This window comes from Vulpes vulpes, unplaced genomic scaffold (genome assembly GCF_048418805.1).
Source record: "Vulpes vulpes isolate BD-2025 unplaced genomic scaffold, VulVul3 u000000674, whole genome shotgun sequence".
Classification (NCBI taxonomy): Eukaryota; Metazoa; Chordata; class Mammalia; order Carnivora; family Canidae; genus Vulpes; species Vulpes vulpes.
Genome location: NW_027325812.1, coordinates 119,886 through 134,802, shown reverse-complemented (window position 1 = coordinate 134,802; position 14,917 = coordinate 119,886). Strand labels below are relative to the sequence as shown.

Genomic DNA, 14,917 nt, shown 5'->3' with positions numbered 1-14,917 from the left:
CAGGCACCCCTCAATACTTTTATTTTTAAGTAATCTCCACACCCAATGTGGATCTCAAACTTAAACCCTGAGATAAAAAGTCACATGTCCCACCAACAGAGTCAGTCAGGCATCCCGAAATCTCAATCTTTTAAAACATCAGCTTCCCCTTCCACAAAAGGGGCATAGTTTCTCTCAGGAATTATTGTGAGAGCCAAATTGGACAATGATTATAAAACATTTTACAATGCAGTATTTTTTCATATATACATGATATTTACACTGTACTATGCTCTGTGTATCACAAATCCATCTTTTTATCTTCAAATTAAATATTTTGTAAACACAGTAGTTGTCTTAACAAACCCATAGTATTCCTTACTACAAATCTAAGTAAATAACCTGCAGCTTGAGAATCTGAGGCAACTCATTAAATTTTAAATGGCTAATGGCAAATTTCTTTCTTTATATGTTAATGTAGACTCGCTATCATCAACTTACTAAAATATGTTGAACATAAAAATAAGCTAAAATTAGGGGCACTTGGCTGACTCAGTCAGTAGAACATGCAACTCTTGACCTCAGGGTCATGAGTTCAAGCCCCACATTTGGCATAGAAATTAATTTTTAAAAATTAGACTGTTGTGATGGTTGCATAACTTTGTAAATCTACAAAAAGTCATTAAATTGTACTCTTAAAATGAATGAATTTTTATTTTATTTTTTTTTTTAATTTTTTTTTTATTATTATTTATGATAGTCACAGAGAGAGAGAGGCAGAGACACAGGCAGAGGGAGAAGCAGGCTCCATGCACCGGGAGCCCGACGTGGGATCCGATCCCGGGTCTCCAGGATCGCGCCCTGGGCCAAAGGCAGGCGCCAAACCGCTGCACCACCCAGGGATCCCATGAATGAATTTTTAAAAATAAAAAATAAAAATAAGGGACACCTGGTTGGCTCAGCGGTTGAGTGACTGCCTTTTGGTTCAGGGCCTGATCTCAGGATCTGGGATCAAGTCCCACATAGGGCTCCCTTAGAAGCCTGCTTCTCTCTCTGCCTGTGTCTCTGCCTTTCTCTCTCTGTCTCTCTCATGAATAAATAAATAAAATATTTTAAAAGATTTTATTTATTTATTCATAGACACAGAGAGAGAGGCAGAGACACAGGCAGAGGGAGAAGCAGGGTCCATGCAGGGAGCCTGACGTGGGACTTGATCCCAGGTCTCCAGGATCACACCCCAGGCTGCAAGCGGCGCCAAACTGCTGCGCCACCGGCTGCCCCATAAATAAAATATTTTTTAAAATTTAAATTATTGTTTCTTATTTTCAGTTGTACCCAAATGATCCTAACAAGTTAATGTCTTATCTTCTAAGATATGCATCAAACCTAGTGTACATTAAGAATCCTATAAGGTGCCTGGCTGACTCAGTTAAAAGAGCATATGACTCTTAGGATCCCTGGGTGGCTCAGCGGGTCAGTGCCTGCCAAAGTGCAGGGCATGATCCTGGAGTCCTGGGATTGAATCCCACATTGGGTTCCCTGCATGGGACCTGCTTCTCCCTCTGCTTCTTTCTCTCTGTGTGTCTCTCATGAATAAATAAATAAATCTTTTTTTTTTTTTTAAAGGGGGGGGATCCCTGGGTGGCTCAGCGGTTTAACGCCTGCCTTTGGCCCAGGGCACGATCCTGAAGTCCCGGGATCAAGTCCCGTGTCAGGCTCCCTGCATGGAGCCTGCTTCTCCCTTTGCCTGTGTCTCTGCCTCTCTCTCTCTCTCTATGTCTATCATGAAAAAATAAATAAAATCTTTAAAAACAAAAAAAAAAGAGCATACAACTCTTAATCTCAGGTGTCTGAGTTTGAGCCCCACAGGTGTAGGGATTATTTAAATAAATAAAACTTTAAAAAGCCCTATAGGGTCCTAAGATAGTTTTCATTTAATTGTTCATAAAAGAAACATTTTCCTATTGTAAAAAGTGTGAAGTATTTTTACATTAAATAAAAAAATGTCAACCATCAAAACAAAAAAAGTACTAGCGTTGTGTCAAAAGATTCAAGAGTCAACTTGAGGGAACTTCCAGTGTCTAAAGGTTAAGACAAGGGCAGCCCCGGTGGCTCTGAGGTTTAGCGCTGCCTTCATTCAGCCCAGGGCGCGATCCCGTATAGGGCTCCCTGCATGGAGCCTGCTTCTCCCTCTGCCTGTGTCTGTGCCTCTCTCTGTGTGTCTCTCATGAATAAATAAGTAAAATCTTTAAAAATAAATAAATAAATAAAGGTAAGACAACTTGAGCATTAAAATAAATTTTTAAAAAATTATCAACAGGGGATCCCTGGGTGGCGCAGCGGTTTAGCGCCTGCCTTTGGCCTAGGGCGCGATCCTGCAGACCCGGGATCAAATCCCTCGTCGGGCTCCCGGTGCATGGAGCCTGCTTCTCCCTTTGCCTATGTCTCTGCCTCTCTCTCTCTCTGTGTGTGATTATCATAAATAAATAAAAATTTTAAAAAGTTATCAACAATGTAAACACATCAAAAGTATTAAAGTTCATAAATTCATAAAAGTTTTTAAAAGTCTAACTAATCACCTTTAGAGGATATTATGGAACCAACTTATTCTGAAAATTAGCAAATAGAAAGAAACAGGGCAGCCCGGGTGGCTCAGCAGTTTAGCGCTGCCTTCTGTCCAGGGCCTGATCCTGGAGACCTGGGATCGAGTCCCATGTCGGGCTCCCTGCATGGAGCCTACTTCTCCCTCTGCCTATGTCTCTGCTTCTCTGTCTCTCATGAATAAATAAATAAAATCTTAAAAAAAAAAAAGAATAATGAGTTCAGCAAGGTCACAGGCTACAAGATGAATATACAAAAATAACTGTATGTCTATACACTAGCAATAAGCAGACAAATTAAGAAAACAATTCCATTCATAATAGCAACAAAAGGAATTAAATATTTAGAAATAAATCTAACAAAGCAAATGTAAGATTTGTAAACTGAAAACTATAAAACATTGAGAGAAATTAAATAAGTAATTGTTAAAATGGTCATTTTCCCCAAATTGACATATACATAGTTTCAATGCAATTCCTATCAAAATCTTCTCTGTAGAAGCTGACAAACTGATAGAAAGGCAAAGGACCTAGGAGAACCAAAATAATTTTGAAGAGTTCAGAAAGAAAAAAAAGAAAAAAAAAGCTAAAAGATTTACGCTAATTGATTTAAAAGCTTACTAAAAGCTAAAGCAAAAAAGGACTGTGCTATTGGTGTTAAGACAAGAGTGTCGGGGGCAGTCCGGGGGGCAGTCCAGAGATTCAGCGGTTTAGCGCCACCTTCAGCCCAGGGTGTGATCCTGGACAACGGAGATCCAGTCCCACATCCAGCTCCCTGCATGGAGCCTGCTTCTCCCTTTGCCTGTGTCTCTGCCTTCTCTCGTCTGTGTCTCTCATGAATAAATAAGTAAATTTTTTTTTTTAATTTTTTAGGTTTCAAAAAACTAGATTTTTTTTTTTAGGTTTCTTATAAATTCTTTGCAAAATTCTGTTGAGATTTTCATTGGAATTATGATAAATTAATTACTCTGGAGACAGTTTCCATCTTTTTTAATTTTTTTATAAAGATTTTATTTATTTATTCATGAGAGACACAGAGAGAGGGCGAGAGGCAGAGACACAGGCAGAGGGAGAAGCAGGCTCCATGCAGGGAGCCCGACATGGGACTCCATCCCAGGTCTCCAGGACTTCATGCCCTGGGCCAAAGGCAGGCGCTAAACCGCTGAGCCACCCAGGGATCCCCTCCATCTTTTTAATATTGAATGTTTTCCTCCACTGAACATGGTGTGTTAGTTATCTATTGCTGTATAGCAATATTACTGCGAACTTAGGGGGTGCAAAACAACACATTTATTATCGCACAGTTTCTATGGGTCAGATAGCTGGGCATGGCTTAGCTGGACTGCAATCAAAGTGTTGTCCAAGGCTCAGCTCTCACATGAGGCACAAGCTGGGAAGGATCAGCTTGATTTCTGGTAGCATTCAGATCCTTCCAGGTCTGAGGGGCTTAGTTTCTTATTGAATGTTGGCTGGGGTGGTCTTCAGTTCCTTGCCATGTGGCCCTCTCCTGAGGGCAGCTCACAACATGGTTGCTTGCTTCTTTATAGCCAACAAGGCACAGTTACCTCTGCCATATTCTATTTGTGAGCAGGAAATCACCGGTCCCATTTATACTCAAGGGGAGGGGCTTACACAAAGGCATGAATATTAGGAGCCAGGGATCATAGGTTTGTACTGCTGATACAAACACTAGGGTTTGCAATATATGGTATACCTTTCCATTTAATAATTTCTCTATAAAATTCCTATGCATCCTATATTAGGTTTATTCATATGCACTTTTCAGTTTTTAATGCTATCATAAATGTAGCTTTTAAAAAATAGGTATAGGGGATCCCTGGGTGGCGCAGCGGTTTGGCGCGCCTGCCTTTGGCCCAGGGCGCGATCCTGGAGACCCGGGATCGAATCCCACGTCGGGCTCCCGGTGTATGGAGCCTGCTTCTCCCTCTGCCTGTGTCTCTGCCTCTCTCTCTCTCTCTGTATGACTATCATAAATAAATAATAAAAAAAAATTTAAAAAATAGGTATAATTACTCAGTATAGGAACACTACTAAATTTTGGACACTCATCTTTTATCTAGCAATCTTGTCGAAATCTCTCTCTTTTTAAGATTTTATTTTTAAGTAATCTCTGTACCAAGTATGGGACTCAAACTCAAAACCCTGAGATTAAGAGTTACATGCTCCATGGACTGAGCCAGTCAGGTGCCCCTGAACTCTCCTTTTAGCCCTAACAATTTACCTGTAGATTCACTTGGATTTTCCTAATGAATATCATTTGTGAATGACAATTTTGTTTCTTATAATCTTTATACCATTTCTTTCTTTTTCTTATTGGACAGTAATATGTCCAGTAAACTAGTTAACAGAAATTGTGATATTGGCCCTATTCCCTGATAAACTTTTTTTTTTTTCTAATGTAAGTTGTACACCCAAGATGGGGCTTGAACTCAATGCAATATCAAGAGTCACATGCTCTACAGACTGAGCAAGCCAGGAACTCCCCAATAAACTCTTTATTGGATTTATTACGATGTTCCTTTTCTTGTCTAGTTTGCTAAGAGCTTTGAAGATGAACAGGCACATTTAATGTTATCAGATTTTTTTTCTACAATGAACAGGAAGATCAAATAGGTTTTCTCTTAATCTGTTGATGTAGTTAATTATGCATATTATTTGCATTTAAGGTTATCGGATCCTTTTCCTTCAATGACCGGGAGGATCAAATAGGTTTTCTCTCTTAATACGTTGATGGGGTTAATTATGCATATTTTCCAATATTAAAGCATTCTAGCATCCTTCAGATATATTCTACTTGGGTCATAAATATAGGTCCTATTACTTTTACATTTATACCTTTATTTATTTTTTCTCATACTGTCCTTGTGTGGTTTGGTTTTAAAGTGATACTAATTTAAGGGCACCTGGCTGCCTCATTCAATAGAACATGCAACTCTTGATCTTGGGGTCATAAGTTCTAACCAGATATTAGGGGTAGAGATAAAACAACAACAAGGTTATATTAATTTAACAAGAAAAGTTGTGAAGTTTCCCTTTTTTTCTAATTTCTTAGAACAAAGTACATAAAATTAGGATTATCTGTTCTTTGAAAGTTTCATAGAACTCCCACATAAAACCATTTGTATTTATTTTCTGTATAAATGTTTAAACTACAAAACTTCTACTCTTTGGGACGCCTGCGTGGCTCAGCAGTTGAGCTCTGCCTTTAGCTAGGCGTGTGATCCTGGAGTCCCAGGATTGAGTCCCAGGATTGAGTCCCGAGTCTGCATCGGGCTCCCGACAAGGAGCCTGCTTCTCCCTCTACCTGTGTCTCTGTGTCTCTGCCTCTCTGTGTGCCTCTCATGAATAAATAAATAAATCTTTTAAAAAAAAAAAAAAGAAGAGTGTGTGACTCTTGATCTTGGGATTGTTAAGTTCAGGCCCCACGTTGGGTATAGAGATTACTTAAATAAATAAGTATTTTTTTAAAAAAGAAAGGAAAAAAGGGGAAAAATGATTTAAAATTCCTACATGGCAAAAACCACAAAAGGAAAACCAAAAGTCAAATAAGAAATCAGGACGAGGGGAGGAAATGCATGCAGCTCATCTTATAGAAGGCTAATTTCCAAAATATATGAAGAGTTCCTATAAATCAGTATCAAAATTCTAATACTGAATAGAAAATGGAGAAATATATGAATAATTCATAATTCTTAAACATACAAAAAGAGCTCAACTCATAATTTGTAAAAAGTTAAAATTAAAACACTTAGAAATTATTTTATACCAATTGGAGTGGGAAACATTTTTAAAAAGTGATAATCACCTGAGAAGGGCAGAAAAACAAGTACTCTCCTGGGGCACCTGGGTGGCTCAGTGGTTGAGCATCTATCTGCCTTTACTCAGGTCATGTTCCAGGGGTCCTGGGATCTAGTCCCCCATCAGGCTCACCGTAAGCAGCCTGCTTCTCTCTCTGCCTCTCTCTTTGTGTCTCTAAGTACTCTCCTATACTGCTGGTGAGACTAGAAAATGGTCTGACCAACAATAAAAGCAATTTGGCAACATCAAACTTACAAACACATATACCTTTTGACTCAGGAATTCTAATTCTAGGAATTTATCTTACAGTTATGTTTGCAAACCTGTAAAATGACAAGATATTTAATATTATTAATTGCAGCACTGTAATACGTAGGCTAACCATAATTGTCCAAATTGGGATACTGTTATAAAAGAAAGAGGGCACTACTAATATTTAAGCTAGAACAACTGGCATAGCTGAGATTATCCCAAGCAAACCAGGAAATAAATTCACTCATAATAACAAAAGATGGAAATGACACAAATATTTACCAATAAGGAACTTTAAAAATACTAATAATACATCCAGATAATCAAATACTACATAGCCATAGAAGGAAGAAGCAGGCTCCATGCAAAGGGAGCCTGATGTGGGACTCGATCCTGGAACTCCGGGATCATGCCCTGAGCCAAAGGTAGATGCTCAAATGCTGAGCCACCCAGGTGTCCCTAAAAAAAAAAAAAATTTAAGATTTTATTTATTTATTCATGAGAGACACAGAGAGAGAGAGAGAGAGAGAGAGAGAGAGGTGGAGACACAGGCAGAGAGAGCAGCAGGCTCCATGCGGGGAGCCTGACGTGGGACTCGATCCCAGGTCTCCAGGATCACACCCTGGGCTGAGGTGGCGCTAAACCACTGAGCCACCCGAGCTGCCCTAAAAAAATTTTTTTTAAGGAAAAATATAAAACAGTGTTTAAAGGATGCTACCATTTGTGTAAAAGAGGAAAAATATATTTGCTTAGATACGGATAAAATATATAAAGGAAAGGTATATAGACAACGGATGATGTTTGCTTCTGCATAAAGTGGGTAGCTAGGAACAGATAAAAGGGTAACTTCACTATATTGCCTTTTGTACCCTCTAAATTTTGAACCAAAATTCAGATTAGTAAATAAAATTGTAAAATAGTCCCAGCAATAACTTTTAATTGATAAGTTTTATGACCTCTATTTTCCCCCTGCTTGAGCTTCTGTGCTCAGTAATAAAATTCTGTTAAACAATATGATCCTATAGAGTTTCCCAGGTTATTTTAAGATTTTATTTATTTATTCATGAGAGACACAGAGAGAGAGAGAGAGAGAGAGAGGCAGAGATACAGGCAGAGGGCAAAGCAGGCTCTATGCAGGGAGCTCGATGTGGGACTTGATCCCGGGTCTCCAGGATCATGTCCTGGGCTGAAGGCAGCACTAAACTGCTGAGCCACCCGGGATGCCCAGTTTCCTAGTTTTTAAATCATTTTAATTCTGTTATAAATACATGAGAATTGTGCAAACAAAACTAATATTTTTTCAAAACTAATATTTAAGAACAATTTTATTATTTTTATTTTTTTTTACAGATTTTATTTATTCATGAGAGAGAAGGGCAGAGACATAGGCAGAGGGAGAAGCAGGCTCCACGCAGGGAGCCCATTGTGGGACTTGATCCAGGGACTACAGGATTACACCCTGAGCCGAAGGCAGACGCTCAACCACTGAGCCACCAGGTTTGCCTAAGAACAATTTTAAATCAAGTACCAGTACTGTCAGTAACTATCACAGAAAAAAATGTGTATTACTTTTTTCTAATTTCTGTGTTTAATAATTCTCATAAAACAGCAATTATATTAATAATCATTTTAGTACATTATAAATTCATTTGGTAACTCTGTACTCTTTCTGTGATTTTTCACCTAAATTAAATTGAGCTGGAATAATAAATACAAATAAGCAAGTAGGGCAGCCCAGGTGGCTCAGCGGTTTAGCGCCGCCTTTGGCCCAGGGCATGATCTTGGAGGCCTGGGATCGAGTCCTGCATCGGCTCCCTGCATGAAGCCTGCTTCTCCCTCTGCCTGTGTCTCTGCCTCTCTCTTCTCTCTTCTCTCTGTGTTTCTCATGAATAAGTAAATAAATAAAATCTTTAAGAAAACAAATAAGCAAATAAATATACATAATTTTGAAAATCTCTTGCCTATGTGGTAATTACTACACATATTGCCTGATAATCTACAATTATTTTATCTAGGGGAGGTAGCCAGAGGGATGGGTTAACTAGGTGATGGAGATTAAGAAGGGCACTTGTTGAGATGAGCACAGGATGTTCTAAGTGCTTAGAATCACTAAATTCTTTTTTTTCTAAGGTTTTATTTGCTTATTCATGAGAGACACAGAGAGAGAGAGGCAGAGACACAGGCAGAGGAAGAAGCGGGGTCCCTGCAAGGAGCCCAATGTGGGACCAGATGTCCCATTCCAGGATCACGCCCAGAGCCAGAGGCAGACGCTCAACTGCTAAGCCACTCAGGCAACCCTGAATCACTAAATTCTACACCTGAAACTAGTATCACACCATATGTTAGCTAACTGCAATTTAAATAAAAACTTGAAAAAAAAAAATAAAAAATAAAATAAAAAAAATTAAAATAAATAAATAAATAAATAAAAACTTGAAAAAGAAAACATAAATAAAATTGTTTTTTCTAAAAATTTCCCAGAGTTATAACAGTAGCTTTTAACAAATTGACAGACAAAAATGGATGATGTAAAAATTTTCAAATTACATAAAATCTTGAGAAATTATGGTTTACAGAGCTTTCAAGTAGATGAATGTGGTTAAAATTAATTTTCGTTTTTTAGAGAATGGTTTTGTTCACCATATAGTAACACGAGATACTGAAAACATCTTTCGTGTTCTTTAGGTTAAAAAAACAAGTATTAAAACATTACCAACCACAACTACCCACAAAGGTTTTTTGTTTTGTTTTGTTTTGTTTTCAGTTTCAAATTCTTTCACATTAGCATTAATCTATTAAGAGTTTTTTAAAATCTTCTTCAGGAACCCTGGCAAAATCTACATTCTCTTAGCATATTATAATGATCCAGACTTGCTATAATCTATTCTTATGGCCATCAAAGCAGCCAATTTACAGAACAGATTATTTGGCAAAATAGAGAAAATGTGTACTGGGCATTGTAAATTTGACCAGCGTGATGGTATCTTGAGATTTTTTTTACATGCTTATGTATGAATTTTTTCAGTCCTATAAAATTAATTTTGAAATTGTTAAACTAAACAGGAATTAGAAACGTACATGGGATAGATCATAGATACATCTGAATTCATATGAAATTTCATTTACTCCGTGAAGATCTAACATCAAAACATGTGCACCAGCACCAGAGTGCTAGTCTAGCCAGAATCTAAATCCTATTCAAATACATGCGCTTACTAATGAAAACTTAGCAATTCTTAAATATATTAACATATTTAGTAGCCTTGACTAATATTATTTAAACTTTCAGCTCCAGTGAATCCCTTAAAGCCCATGAACCCAAAGCAACACAATAGCACCAGCAGCTTAGTTTCACCACTATCCAGGACAGAATGAAATGATAAAGAAGTGTAATGGTAAGTGTAATGCCTTTTTCAAAAAACTTGGTGTAAGAAATACAGAGAAGAGACAAAATACCTCAATTTATCTCATTTTAAGAAAAAAATAACAATTAATAAAAGAAAAAAAAGCAATGCTGTTACAAAACCTGAATTGCATAAAGCTGCTTAACTGAGACATGTTTTGGGATCCCTGGGTGGCGCAGGGGTTTGGCGCCTGCCTTTGGCCCAGGGTGCAATCCTGGAGACCCGGGATCGAATCCCATGTCGGGCTCCCGGTGCATGGAGCCTGCTTCTCCCTCTGCCTATGTCTCTGCCTCTCTCTCTCTCTCTGTGTGTGACTATCATAAATAAAAAATTTAACTGAGATATGTTTTAATTTAATTAAACACAGTAAGAGTCAAATAACATTTGTGATTGTTTCTTAAAATGACAAAGACTTGGGTTGCCTGGGTTAGGTTAGTAGATTAAGCAACTGCCTTTGGCTCAGGTCATGATTTCAAGGTCCTGGGATAGAGCCCTGCATCAGACTCTCTGCTCAGCAGGGAGTTGCTTCTCCCTCTGCCCCTCACCTCACTTGTCCTCTGTCTCTCTCTCAAATAAATCAATAAAATCTTTACCAAAAAAAAAAAGATAGCAAAGATTTGAACATTTAAATGATGAAAGATGGACTCATTACAGAGAAAGAAGTTGAAAAATACAGCAAAGCAAGTGGAGAGATTAACCTGAAAGTGGTGGAAGGATTCTTCTTCTATAGCACCTGGAGGAACAGATATGGAGTAGAAGCGTAATGACAGGAAACTGAGGGCTTCTTTGTGAAGCAATGAGGTGGTGAGTTCAAGTGAAGGAGAGCATCTTAGAAAGAAGATTGACTATGGAGTTGCCTTTAGGATGTAAATAATTTTATCATAGCGTTCAAAACTCTTTATGCAGTGAGAGACACCTGGCTGGCTCAGTCTGTAGAGCATGAGACCCTTCAAGTCCAACGCCGGGCATGGAGCCTACTCAACCAATCAACCAATAAATAAAATACTCTTTATAATGAGGCTCTACTTCACTGATCCACATATTCTCACACCCAACTGAATTTTCACTCTCACAACTGACCAGAGTCCCTCATATGTTCTCTCATGCTATGTTTGTTACTGCGGAGCTCTGTCTGGAATACTTTTCTCCTCATCTCCATACAAACACTTCTCATCCTTTAAGAGTTGGCTCCCATCACCCAACATTTCTTGAGGTCCCTTTCCCTTTATCTCAGCTACCCTTTACCCTGAGCCTAGTTAGGTGCCCCTTCTTTATATTTCCTCTGCATTTCTCTTCATCTCAGCATTTTTCATGGGAATATTTTTTTAAATTTTTATTTATTTATGATAGTCACAGAGAGAGAGAGAGAGGGAGGCAGAGACATAGGCAGAGGGAGAAGCAGGCTCCATGCACCAGGAGCCCGACGTGGGATTCGATCCTGGGGCCTCCAGGATCGCGCCCCAGGCCAAAGGCAGGCGCTAAACCGTTGCACCACCCAGGGATCCCTTTCACTGGGAATATTAAACACTGTTTTCTTTCTTTCTTTTTTAAGATCTAATTTATTTATTTATTTGTTTGTTTATTTGAGAGAAAGCATGAAAGCATGTGATGGTGGGGGAGGGAGGACACGAGGGAGAAAGGCAAGCAGATTCCATGCTGAGCTGAAGCCCCACTCAGGGCTCAATCCCACAACCCTGAGATCACAACCCAAGCCAAAAATCAAGAGTCGGACCCTTAACTAAGCCATCCAGGTGCCCCAAACACTGCTTTCTCACTTCTTCCAATAGTCAGAAACTGATTTTGTTTGTTTTTCCTTAATTTCTGGATTCCCTAGCTCCAGGCTTGGCAGAGGATAAGCCAAAGAACAAATATTTGTTGACCGCATGGAAGATGATTATGTCCAGAGTTCCCAGGACTTATCTTTTAACCAGTAAAATACGAGATTATCTTTCGCAAATGGAAAAACTAAAGCAGGAAGGCATATATGCAGCAACAGTAACATTAGCAGAACAAAGATTTATGGGGAAAAAAAAGCTTATGTGAAATCATTCACTTGCACTAATTCATATCTTAGCTACAATCTAAAGAGCAGAACCAAGGAGAATCTCTAAATTATGACAAATAAACACTCCCCAAACACAAACATCAAGTTTCCAATTTTGTACCACAGAGGATTTAGCTTTTCTGATTTAAGGCTCAAAATCACTGAGGACAATCCTCCCCTATACACCAACTCTGGTACAACCAGGGACTGACCTAAAAACCTACTATTAGACATGACAGAGGATATCTTTCACTTTATGAAAAGCCTCATTTCTAGCTGACCATGTTGCAGTTAGCCAATATTTTTGCACAGATTTAACTAGATGGGTCCTTTTCAAATCAGAAACAAACAAAAAGATCTGACACTGCCAAGCCTTAACCACCTGGGATGACAAATTTGTTCTTAAATACCTTAAACTTTATACAATACTGTGGGCCTCCCAAGTCACTAGTTCATGCTCCACCCTCATGCAAATTTAGCAATATTGTAGTGGAAGAAGAATTTACTCCAAAGACCAAAGGGCAGCTGGAAGCTAGTTCTCTATGCAAAGAACCTCCCCTTCTACAGGCAGATTTTCTTCACTGCCCAACCAGTTCCTCTAATCAGAGAGAAGTGGGAAGAAAGAGATTGGGGACTTCATTACTCATTATAATTAAGGCTAATTCATAAAAGCAGAGGTAGGAAATAAAGGAGGCAAATGACTTCTAGGTAGTTTAGGAATCCCTAACATAGGGGATCCCTGGGTGGCTCAGCGGTTTAGCGCCTGCCTTTGGCCCAGGACTTGATCCTGGAATCCCCCAACAAGTCCCACATTGGGCTCCCTGCATGGAGCCTGCTTCTCCCTCTGTCTGTGTCTCTCATGAATAAGTAAAAAAAAAAAAAAAAAAAAAGATAAAATCTTAAAAAAAAAAAGATTAGCCTTATTGTATTTGGTAAAACTAATGCTGGCTTGAGTTTATACTACCAGATTTTTCTTAAAGACATGGGCAAAGCCACGCAGCCAGGGCAAAGTAGAGTTCCTGAATTAGAGAGTCCCTATAGGAGAGAGACAGTAGACAGGGAATGACTGCCCAAGGAAAAACAAACAAAAACAAAAGAAAGGTCACTCCATCTGGTTTCAAACCAAATAAACCTCCCAACCCTAACTGTAGCAAAGGAGAACAGCCTTCCCCCAAAACATACCAGAGTATGGTTTTGATATTTATTCTCCCACAGTTACGCTGATGCTCATTTTAATCTCCGAACCAAAAGTGATGGTAGACTGTACAACTCTTGATTTCAGGGTTGTAAATTCGAGCCTCACGTTGAGTGTAGAGATTACTTAAAATTTTTAAATTGTAGGGATCCCTGGGTAGCTCAGCGGTTTGGTGCCTGCCTTTGGCCCAGGGCGCGATCCTGGAGTCCTGGGATCGAGTCCCATATCAGGCTCCCGTCATGGAAACTGCTTCTGCCTCTCTCTATATATCATAAATAAATCTTTAAAAATTTTTTTTTAATTGTAAAAAGAAAAGTGATAGCTTATGATACAGCCAGCCTCTAGACAATTCCCAGTACTGTATCCTAATGCTTCCACCTAAAATGCTTCCTTTAAGGATGGAGTCGTTTCCTGGGATAATTCAATGCAAGGGTTAATTCTGGGAAGAGTTTAGGATGGAGAAAGCCTCGTAGTGGGAGCCTTGAGTCTGATTCCTGACTTGATATTAAATAACTGGGGTTCCCTTATTCAAAGAAGTCTCATTTCTGAGTCTCACTTTCCTCATCTTCCAAATGGGACTAACAATAACTACTTTGAAGTCTGGTAAGTAGGAGCCATAGACTAAAATAGTTGGCACACCAAGAGCACGAGATGAGAGCTGGTATTACAAGAGCTTCTATTCAACACGGATGCCAGGCAGCCCGGGTGGCTCAGCGGTTCAGCGCAGCCTTCAGCCCAGGGCGCGACCCTGGAGACCGGGGATCGAGTCCCACGTCCCTGCATGGAGCCTGCTTTTCCCTCTGCCTGGGTCTGCCTCTTTCTCTGTGTGTCTCATGAGTAGATAAATAAAATATTTAAAATATATACATAAAAGCTGTGTGAGGCACTAAGATACAAATGAATGTTTTCCTAGTTGCAATTGACAAAAATTCCTGAATGTGCTTAGTTTTCAAGGTTCTTTTTTCTAGGCCACTTCTCCGTGAGGAATATAGGGGTAAACAAGTAAAATGACTAAAATTTTGGGAGCATTTGCAGGTTTACAAAACGTGTGAGGCTCAGTCAAGAACACGCAAGTGCTGAACCGCCACCAAATAACTGGTAGAGAGAAATCGAGAGCCCAGGCAACCCAGTTAACCACCAGGGTGCCCTGGGGCCGCCTCGGGGGCCCTCCCTGAGGTGCCCGGGGGCTGTTTCGGGTTGGGCTGTCTTCCGGCCACCTGACTCCTCAACTCACCAGAACCGCGTGCCGGGGACGGGGCGTTCATTTGCCCTCCATGCCGCTCCACGCGGCGGGCTACTGTGTTCGGTTCTGGCCTTCGAACGCTGAAGGTCACTACATGGCCTCTTGAAGAGGGCTCCCTGTTATCCGAGTGCGGAGAGGCGCCGCTCCCCTCTCTCTCCGGCAACTCCATCGTTCTGGCGCGGCCGCGTCCTCCGCGCGCTCGCCAGGCTTCGCCAACCGCCAAGCCTCAGCTTTCCCGCCCTCAACGTCCGCACGCCGCGCGGTCGCAGGGTGCCAGCCCCGGAGCCTTCGCGAGGCTCTCTGCGGCCGGCCCACCGCCGTGCTCTCATTGGCTAGCCTCATCCTTTCTCCGCCCCCAGGACCTCTGCTTCCCCAGTGATT

At 40.2% G+C, this 14,917-nt stretch overlaps 1 protein-coding gene across 5 annotated transcripts in view; it reads right to left on the bottom strand.

The window, feature by feature from the left end:
• The window catches only part of RBMS2 (RNA binding motif single stranded interacting protein 2), a 97,444-nt gene that overhangs the window by 81,714 nt on the left and 813 nt on the right, over positions 1 to 14,917 (bottom strand). The window contains exon 1 of one of the 5 annotated variants that reach the window (XM_072746215.1): positions 14,528 to 14,857. The exons of 1 other annotated variant lie outside the window; for it this stretch is intronic. The gene's annotated coding sequence lies outside the window, so the exon portion shown is untranslated. Of the gene's footprint in view, positions 1 to 14,527; positions 14,858 to 14,917 lie in introns of those variants that run through there. 3 more of the 5 variants (XM_072746210.1, XM_072746208.1, XM_072746205.1) reach the window with 3 other exon arrangements.